The sequence below is a fragment of the Helianthus annuus genome, chromosome 17 (genome assembly GCF_002127325.2).
Source record: "Helianthus annuus cultivar XRQ/B chromosome 17, HanXRQr2.0-SUNRISE, whole genome shotgun sequence".
Taxonomy (NCBI): Eukaryota; Viridiplantae; Streptophyta; class Magnoliopsida; order Asterales; family Asteraceae; genus Helianthus; species Helianthus annuus.
In genome coordinates this window covers 76,575,784-76,585,485 of record NC_035449.2, presented here as the reverse complement: position 1 = coordinate 76,585,485, position 9,702 = coordinate 76,575,784, and the positions used below count along the sequence as shown (strand labels likewise).

The following is a 9,702-nucleotide window of genomic DNA, read 5'->3' as shown; positions in this document are numbered from 1 at the left end:
AAAAGATTAAAATTTTGTGCAAAAATTTGATTACCTGGTGTCTCAAAAGTTAATGGATGATGATCCTTTTTCAAATTGTTACAGTAAAAAAGGATTCATAAACATAACATAAGCGACTTAAAAGAAAAATAATTGATGATGATACCAGCAGGTTTAGTGTTGATGATACATGACATAGCTAGCAATCCCTCCATCAATTTCCATATATAACAAACCATTCTTCTTCTTCTTTAACTCATCCCCAAAGTCATGACTCTGCCTCCTGTACCCTAAACCAAAATGTAAGATCGGAAAATCTAAACAACAAATTAAGAAATAGTACACTTAATTTTGGTGAGGAATTTGAATCACATGTTCATTACTAAAAAAGCACAAACTGTGACTTACACCTTAATTTTTCTTCCACTTCGGTGTGTATTAGAAGATGTCCAGTTTCTAGCCAATGCATAAAACCAAACAAAGAGACCACCTGTTGTGCCTCAGTTCTCCAATCTCCATGGTATATGTTACCAGAGCATATACAGTCACAATACAAAGTAATAAGTTAAACATCAGTCACCAGTAGTATTTTTTGGGTGTTCACGAACAATTTCTGCGAGTTGACTAAAAAGTTGCTTTAGTACATCAGTTTGAAATCATTGGTTTACAAATATGATGCTAACAAATACGTACAATATGAAATCAGATATGCAAAATTATAGAGATCGTACCTCAGCACGACGACGATAATACAACATCTTCACCTTCACAAAGTAACCCTATTCATCACCTGCAACAAATTAACATTTGACAACACTCCACCCATTTGACGCATTCCCATTTGGCTAAACTTTTGGGTTAAACGAGTTAAAAATGTCATTTTGGTTAAATTCTATTCTCTATATAATAATTATCTAACATAACTTTTAACAGAAGTTGTAGCATCTTTGCTAAAGAAAATCACTTCTAAGAAATCACATTGTGAAGATAAGCAACCAAAACAACGCTAACTAAAATACAAAATCCAAGATCAATAAAGTTAAGACTAACACTGTAGCAAATTTAATAACTTTTTAATAAATAGAGTATGTAAACATTTTAATCCTTGTGTTAATCCACTTTCAGGATTGAATGATTTAGCCATTGAGGATTTTGCTATTGCAAATGAAATCAAGAAAGAAAACATCTTTCTAATTTAAAGTTCAAAAAATAATTAGAAATTGAGTATATTTAACTTACATCTAAGTTGGATTGGATCTCTGCATTTGCCTCTGGCACTGGAACTGCCCGACCATTCGATCACGAATATGATTAGCTTATCTGCTTGTGCTTCTAAACTTGACATGTTGTACATGCTTCGCTGTTATCAGATATAGACATCAAGTCACCTAACTATTTCCCATAGTATAAAACTGAACAGCTGATAGATTGCATCCATAGAAATGGATGTCAAGCAACAGGTAGTCTAAACACGAAGCATAATGATTGCAAATATGAAAAATAAAAAAATAAGCACTTTTAACATGAAAAAAATAACATAAATAACAATAATCAGATCACATAAACATGAACATAGCTTGAATAGAAATCATGGTAACCTCCTGTACTTCAGGAACCAACTCTAAGAAGTTACAAAAGTTAATATTGTCTATTACTTTAGCCTGCCATATTATTGCCAAATACTTTAGCCTTCTAATCTCAAGAGTCTAGTTAGAATTATATAATTTTACTAAATTGAGAGCACAAGTATTTTTAGTATCGGTCCCTAAATCATGTATTAAATAAGAGATTATCAGTTTTTGTGGTTTTTCAATATGGTGCTCAATAATTCTTTTAAACAAAGTACTTAATTAAATTAAACAATGTTTTGAAATTATTAGTCCTTTAAACCTAAAATTAAACTATAGAATGTGTTTGGCCGAGTTCAGATTAGCTTCAATAATCCAATCTAATCACTAACCATCGATATGGATTGCTTATGTTAACATTTACGGAATGGGTCGACCCGATTATCTTAAATTTCCAATGGGTAAGAGTAAAAAAACATAAAAAAGATATGGGTCAAACGAACTCAAAGCCACCAAAAATGTAATAAACATAAATTTAATCATATTTGGCTCAGTAGTTACATACAATAATATCTCACATTTTTATCAGATTTGTCCCAGTAGGATATCACTCCAAACAAATATATATAGTAAATAATGACAAAAACAAATTGACCTGATGAATTATAGGATTTCCTGATTTTTCAAATGGCATTTTGTCTTCAAATTCAAGGTCTTTAATAATGGAGGTATTAGCAAAAGAATGTTGTAGATATAATTTTAAAAAGATAACCAACCTGTCACATAGAAATAAGAAATTAAAAATTGTAAACATACCTTTACCATTTGCATATGATTGTGGTTTTCAACATCCATTACCATTGGCCAAGTTTAAAGCATCCAACGCCTATGATAGTATCCGGTCCCACCTCCTCAGGCGGTTGCAACTCCTGAGCTTCCGAACCCAAAACTTGTTATGCAATCAGGTATAAAATTAATATAAAAAAAGCAAGTGATGCAAACAATCACCGGACGACAAAAAACTAACTCAAGATAGAATTCGTAGGGTTTAGTTTCAAATTGGACTCCACATGCATTACAGATAACTAAAAGAAGTAATATTTAGTAACAAATGACTAACTCACCTAGTTGCTAGGTTTCTTTTGATTTTTTTTCTCAAATTGCGGTCTGTTGTTGTTGATAATGATCATCTGATTCTATTGCTATATGAACAATGAGAAGATCATGATTTGAACATACCTGATGTCGCATATGAGATTACAAAAAACATCAGAAACATGACATATAATAAAAAATCATTATGGATTCGAGATTTTTCAGATGAACATAGCAATTGTCAATTGTTTCAAAACCCCTCACCTTTAAACACATGGCCTAAGTGTCCTCCACAAGTAGTGCAAGTAATTTCGGTCCTCCATCCATGCGGGTCGGCCTGCAAACTCAACAAAATTTAAATTCGCATTAGAAACTCAAAAGAGTATCGAATATTCGAATTCAAACTACTAAGCTCACAGTGCGGGTGATTGCTCCGGGGAGACCTTCATAGAAAGCATGCAAACCACACCTGAATTTGAACTTGGTAGTTGATTTATAAAGTGATGTCCACATCACCCAATTGATTGGCCAAGAATAGGGCCATGTGGCAAAGTTGAATTGTTTTAATATAATAGACAGATGAAGCAAAATTTTTCTAGTCAAATTTGAGACGAACTGTTTCTTTAAGTGCAAGAAAAACACATGTACACTATAGAAGAAACTGATTAATACATGGCACACAAAATATAAGAGCTACGGCAACTAATGCTAGATATTATATTTAGTGAAATAGACTACTATAAGCTATTTAAGTCTCTAAAAATTTTTAGTGTTTTGAAACTATATATATGATAGGATAGAACATAGAAGAATATAAATAAAAAATACGAAATTTTGGAAGGATACCTAAGAAAATAACCCTAACTTTTGAAGTTAACTACCAAGAAAAAATTAAGAAATTTCAATCAAATAACAATATGACAAAAAAAAAATTTGAAGTTGTTGGAAGATTGCAAGATCAATAATTTTTAAAGCCAAACTATAATTTTTGAAGTTGAACCCTGAATGGTATGCTCGAGGAAATGCCATAACGAACTCAAGTGGGATTCTGAATGCGAAAAAACGGAACTCCTGATTTTAGTATGAATGGTGAAAGTTGTGTGACCTGAATCACAATGAACAAATTTACATGCATTATACATTTAAAACTATATTTTTATTTCTAATTTTCAAACAGATATATTTCTCACAAGTTTTCGAAGCAAGTCTTACAAAAAGATAAGGCAAATGCTTTTTCACATCGCCTCCAATTTAATACCATATTTCCCACATACACCATACCACATCTTCGAAGCACCTATACGCATGTATTCATTGAATATAGATGATGATCTTCAACATGTAGTTAAAAATAAGAAAACCAATTAAATATGAACAGCTAGCCAAAGCCTAATAAATTTCCAACTCAAATATAATAAAACTACCATGAAAATTATTATGTATAGAAAACCCATAAAACATAATGATTTTAATACCTTCAGAATTACATTCAAAAGCAATTCTTGCTGAGCTTTTGCAATCTGGCAATCTTTCCAGTGAAGATCTATACCTGTAAATATGGAAATCAAAGGATTGAAGGACCTGGGATGAAATTCACAGACATACACCGAATGTGTTCATTAAACCTTTTAAAACCCTAAAATCGTCAAATCCCCAATTGAAAACCCCAATTGTAACATTGAAATTGTAATGCACCTAACCCAAACGCACCTGAATAGAAAGCCTCTTCAAAAAAATGCCTGAGAACCCTAAATTCGAAACAAACGTGACGAAGTGTGAACGAAAGGGATAAAAAATATGGTTAACGAATTCTATTCAGTATCTAAAAGAAACTTACAATTTATTCAAAGAACTAAAACCAGATCAGAACAAAACGATTATGTTTCACATGGTCAGAATCCGATCTCATACCCTAGCCCTCAAATTCTTTCTGGATCTTCGAAGTTTGAAGGTCTGAAAATCGCACATATCATAACTAGGGTTTTGTAGAAACATACGATTATAAGATTAAAATTTAACATACCAAGATCTAGTTCAGAGGGTAACGATTTAGGATGAATCAGAGAATCGCCTCGCTGAGAATTAGGGTTTATGAAAGATAAATCAAGATTAAACAAATATGAACAATGCATAAAAACATATGTGGATCAGATTTAGGATCGAAAATGACTTACTTGTTGCCTTCAATCGATGCTTTCAATCCTTGCTTTAGACACCTAGGTTTGCGATTTGCAAAATAAGATATGGAAAGGTTGAGGAGAGAGATGGTTGTGGGAAGAAATGTATGTGAGAAGGAGATATAGGAAACAGATTGGCGCCCATTGTGAATTATCTGGCCAAAGAGGGTGTCCACATTAACCAATTGATGGGCCAAGAATAGGGACATGTGGCAAAGATGAATTATCTATACTTTCTATAAAAAGAGAAATCCTAGTGACATAAGAAAAGTTGATGTGTCAGCAGGAGAGCATGTCCAACAAGGCTTTTCTTATGTCATTGTTACATCATAAAGCCTAATATTAAAAGCCTTTAAAATTCAAAGGTGACCCACATTTAGATTCCAAAGGTCTGCCCATTCAAACCACTGCCCATTCAAAACCTTTGTAATAAAAAACCACTGTCCATTCAAACCACTGTAATCAAAACCATTGTCCATTCAAAGGTCTGCCCATTCAAACAAATGTAATCAAACCACTGTAATCAAACCACTGATGATTCAAAATTCAAACTTCAAAACCTCTGACGATTCAATATTATGGCTCCAAATTCAAAATTCAAAATAATGGCTCCAGGTATATAACATATCATCTTCTTCAATCAATTACTCTCTCTAATCAATTTCTCTCTCAACTCTCTCTCTCTCTCTCTCTCTCTCTAAAACTCACTTTCTCTCTCTCCAGTATGTTTCTTTAACGCAAGAAGATGATGATGAATAAAAGATCCCTGCATTCAGATCTATTCATCAAAATAACATAATCGCAAACAATCAAACAGAGCAGAGGCACTGGCTTCAATCAATCGGTAAGCTCAAATTTTAATCTAATTATATAATCGATCTTTAATTTCATCTCATTATCCTCATTATCCTCTAATTTAATCGATCTTTAATTTCATCAGGTTCACACCATTTTCCTCATTATCCTCTAATTTAGGGTTTCATAGTACCAAATTTCTATAACATCTATGTTCAATTGAGTTCAAATTGTACACAATTGAGAAGAATCAAAGAGTTAAAGCTCACTTTTGATGGATTTGAGAAGGTAATGATGAAGATGAGAGCATGTTATTTGTTTCAATTGTTCTTTAATCCGGTAGAAAGTTTAATTTTTAAAACATGTTATTTTTTTTGCTTTTAACATAAATTAGTGTTAATTAGTGATGTTTATTTGTTAACTATATAAATGTAAATTAGTGTTAATTACTGATGTTTATTTAGCAACTGTATAAATGCTATTGCAGGTACCGACGGTTTTTCTTCACCGGAATTAATGGCGGATTCGTCGGAAGATGTCGTCATCGACAACTCCGCTTCTCCCCTGCCAGGCGGAAGCAGAAACTATTAGCAAAAACTGAGTTCGAGATTTCATTTACATTTGTTTTATTAACTTTTTATATCACTAGGTTATGGATTAAAACTATTTGTTTTATTAACTGTTTATATCACTAAGTTATGGATTAAAATCATTCAATGATTATGATATGCTTTATTGTTTGCAAAACTATTTGTTTTATTAACTGTTTATATCACTAGGTTATGGATTAAAATCGTTCTTACGATCCTTGATAGCTCCAGCGAGACGCTTCGGAAGCAGATTGGAATCGGACGATAAAACACGAGTAGATGCTTCTGATGGTCTTCAACATCAACTCTCTGATTCGGATGATTATCATCCCACCACTTGTAGGATAATATACACAATTAACAGAATAACATCTAAGTTTTATTGTTATCATTGCAGCCAAAGAGCTGTAGTAGGGCTATGAAGGCTGTTGGTGTTGTGGAAGCCAGCTGTGAAGAAATATTTGAGCTTGTAATGAGCATGGATGGAACACGCTTTGAGTAAGCTTTCTTTTGTAATATAATATTTCTAAATACGTATTTTTGTTTTGGTTTAGTGACAGTTTTTTAGGACGGTTATGCCTCTGAAACCTCAGTGAAAATCGGTGGAGAGTCGCTTACCACTACGACTTCGTCCCAACTTATCCAGGTTTGGTTTAGTGACAGTTTTTTAGTTGTACGATGATCTGTTTTTTTCTTTTTTTTCTAATTAATATGTTTTTGATAGTTGAACTTCATAAAGCGATTTCTCAGTGGAGGATTTATCAAGCACATGCAGTTTCGACTGCTGATAAGGCTTATCTTTGTAATCAGCAATCTCGGAATCACTGAACGCCCGTGACATAAGAAACTGATGCTGCAGGTGCGGGAGCTGCAGCTTTTAACGGTGTTTCGGCGTCATGTGCGAGTTCATTCTCGAGGTATAGTGTTAAAGCAAGATGATTAGCTTTTTGCTTTGCGTTACGATTGGAAGAACCTTTGCTTACTCCTGAAGCATGCTGATGTAGATCTTTGTACTTGAAATTTTGTTTCTTCTTCCCAGCGGACACTTATGGATGCCATTCGAATACTTAAACTTTAGTGTACAATATGATTTGATAAGTTTATAATAAAGTACAAAAAATATATAAAAAAAGGATAAGCGATCAAAGTAAATGCAACCCATTTACTACATACGATTTACTGTATTTGGAAAAAAAACTCATATCTTATTTGGTGCTATGTGCAGGGGGACCTAAAGATGTCCGCGCTGGTCATTATCGGAGCATATTCGCTGTAGAGTTGATTCACGCTGAAATTGTTTATTTAAATTATCTGCATTGTCTACATAACTGATCTCATACGAATCTGTTTTACCCAGTTTAATCACGAATCAACTGTACTTGAACATCGTTCATTCGTTAAAATATTGTTCATTCACTGTATCGCAGAATTTGTTCGATTGCAGAATCGGATCTGGTAATATTCACTGCAGAATCAGCATATATATGTACACTCGCTGCAGAAAAGTTTCATTCAGTGCAAAATTGGTCGTCCGCAGAACTGATCTGAAATGTCTATTCATTCATAGAAAGTCACTGCAGAATCAGTTCGCTGCTGTGCTTATTTTGTTCGCGCAAATTAGTTCGAAATACTTTTGGTGTCACTGAAGAATCGTTTTGATTACTTAATTCAGCTACTACAGAATCAGCATAGAGGAAAGAAAAACCCCAACTGAGAGGCAGAAAGATACGGAGATGCCAGAGGTGTGATGGCTGCCATGACAGAACGGAAAGCGGGACATCTACGTCATGTGATTTGGGTTTGGTTTTGGGTTGAATCATCATGTACGTATAAAGCGTGAGTTCGAACGTTATAGGTGAGTTCTAAACACTCACGTTTTAATGTTTTCAATGGTATTAATGGGTTATATGCTGATGATTACTTAGTTCTTAAGAAATGGTTTTATAATAGCGATGTTTAATAACGTTGTTGATTTTGTCAAACTGAAAGCTTGAAATGGAAGGTCCTATTTGTTGTCTTGATGTTATTTGATGAACGAAGAACTGATGTACAATATTTATAGATGCACTTTTACAAATTTTATAGGTGGAAATCAATGAAGCAAGGAAAGTTAAAGCTATGCGAGAATGCGAGGTCCAACCGTACCTCGACAACCCCCCCCCCCTCAAAGACTACTACAGGTTCATAAACAAAGTTCTTATTGTGAAATGGCATTAACTGCCAACAGGTTCATAGATAGGGAAAACGAGCTTCGACAACGCGCTCAAAGACCACCGTTGGATCCCTAGACAAGATCTAAGCTTTGCAGGAGTTTCGCATCCCCAAAAGAAGCCAAAAGCTCAGAAGCAGAGGATTAAACCTTCTCGTCACTGAAATCATCCCTTCTGAAAGGTATTAAAAAATGTCCACACTAGCTTTGAAACTTCTAGCTTAATATTCTGAGTTTGTAGCAACATTTTGTGGCTTAGAATGAATAATTTTGTTTGGCTACCAAGTGAAAGAAGTTTTATGAGTCCTTTTATCTCATTGTTTAGGAGAAAGAATCTGGATTATCTGAGTATTATTATAAGGAATTAATTTCAATTTTTGGATTTCATTCGAGTATGTTTGCTGGTTGATGAGATTTTACGAAGTCACTAAAATATTCCTTCTTTGTTAGGAAAAAGTAGGTGGTATAGGCGGTTCGAAGTTCTGATCTGTTAGGAACAGTGTTTTGGGTTAAAACAAATTTTAGAAACAGTGTTTTGGGTTAAAACGGATGTTAGAAAATAAAACATTATTTGAAACCACTGTTGGGTTAAAACAGTGTTTTGTGGAGAAAAAGTGAAACCACTGTTTTGGGTTAAAACAGATGTTAGAAACAGTGTTTTGGGTTAAAACAGATGTTAGAAAATAAAACTGTGTTTGAAACCACTGTTTGGTTAAAACAGTGTTTTGTGGATAAAAAGTGAAACCACTGTTTTGGTTAAAACAAATGTTAGAAACAATGTTAGGATGTCCGGCCAAAACAAGGTTGGTTTCTTGATATTCATATTTGGATTATATATTTATAACCGGAAACATTTCATCAAGCAACTTTATGTATTTTTTAATGCAGATTATAGCTTCTCATATCATTAAAGTTCATCCATCTGCCAATGCAAACAATGATCCTAGAGATCCCAAAGAAGATAGTATGCACTTTGAAAAAAATCTGTTTTTATATTTTTTAACATCTGATATATTAAAGTTAGATTGTTATTTGTGAAGGTATATTCAGTACTGTTGAACCACAAGTCAGCCTCGCTTATCAGATGCTGCAGACACATTGTTGCAGGAAAGTTATGTTAAAATCAAACAAGTATTTGCCATAATAAACACTATATGTTTAAATCATCATCTATTAGAATTTCAATCAAATTTTATGTACATTAATATGCCATGAAATGTTGACATTTTGTATTGGATGTAGGATATGAGGCGACAGACAAATGAAACTGGGGAATCAACTGCTGTACC

The 9,702-nt window shown here is 33.5% G+C and overlaps 1 long non-coding RNA gene across 1 annotated transcript; it reads left to right on the top strand.

Moving 5' to 3' along the window:
• The first annotated feature begins 5,522 nt into the window (after positions 1–5,522).
• Positions 5,523–9,702, top strand: LOC110923445. Its single transcript, XR_004885796.1, has 6 exons — positions 5,523–5,663; positions 5,760–5,902; positions 6,102–6,850; positions 6,929–8,059; positions 8,290–8,595; positions 9,454–9,702. It is a non-coding gene; the product is annotated as an uncharacterized LOC110923445 (long non-coding RNA).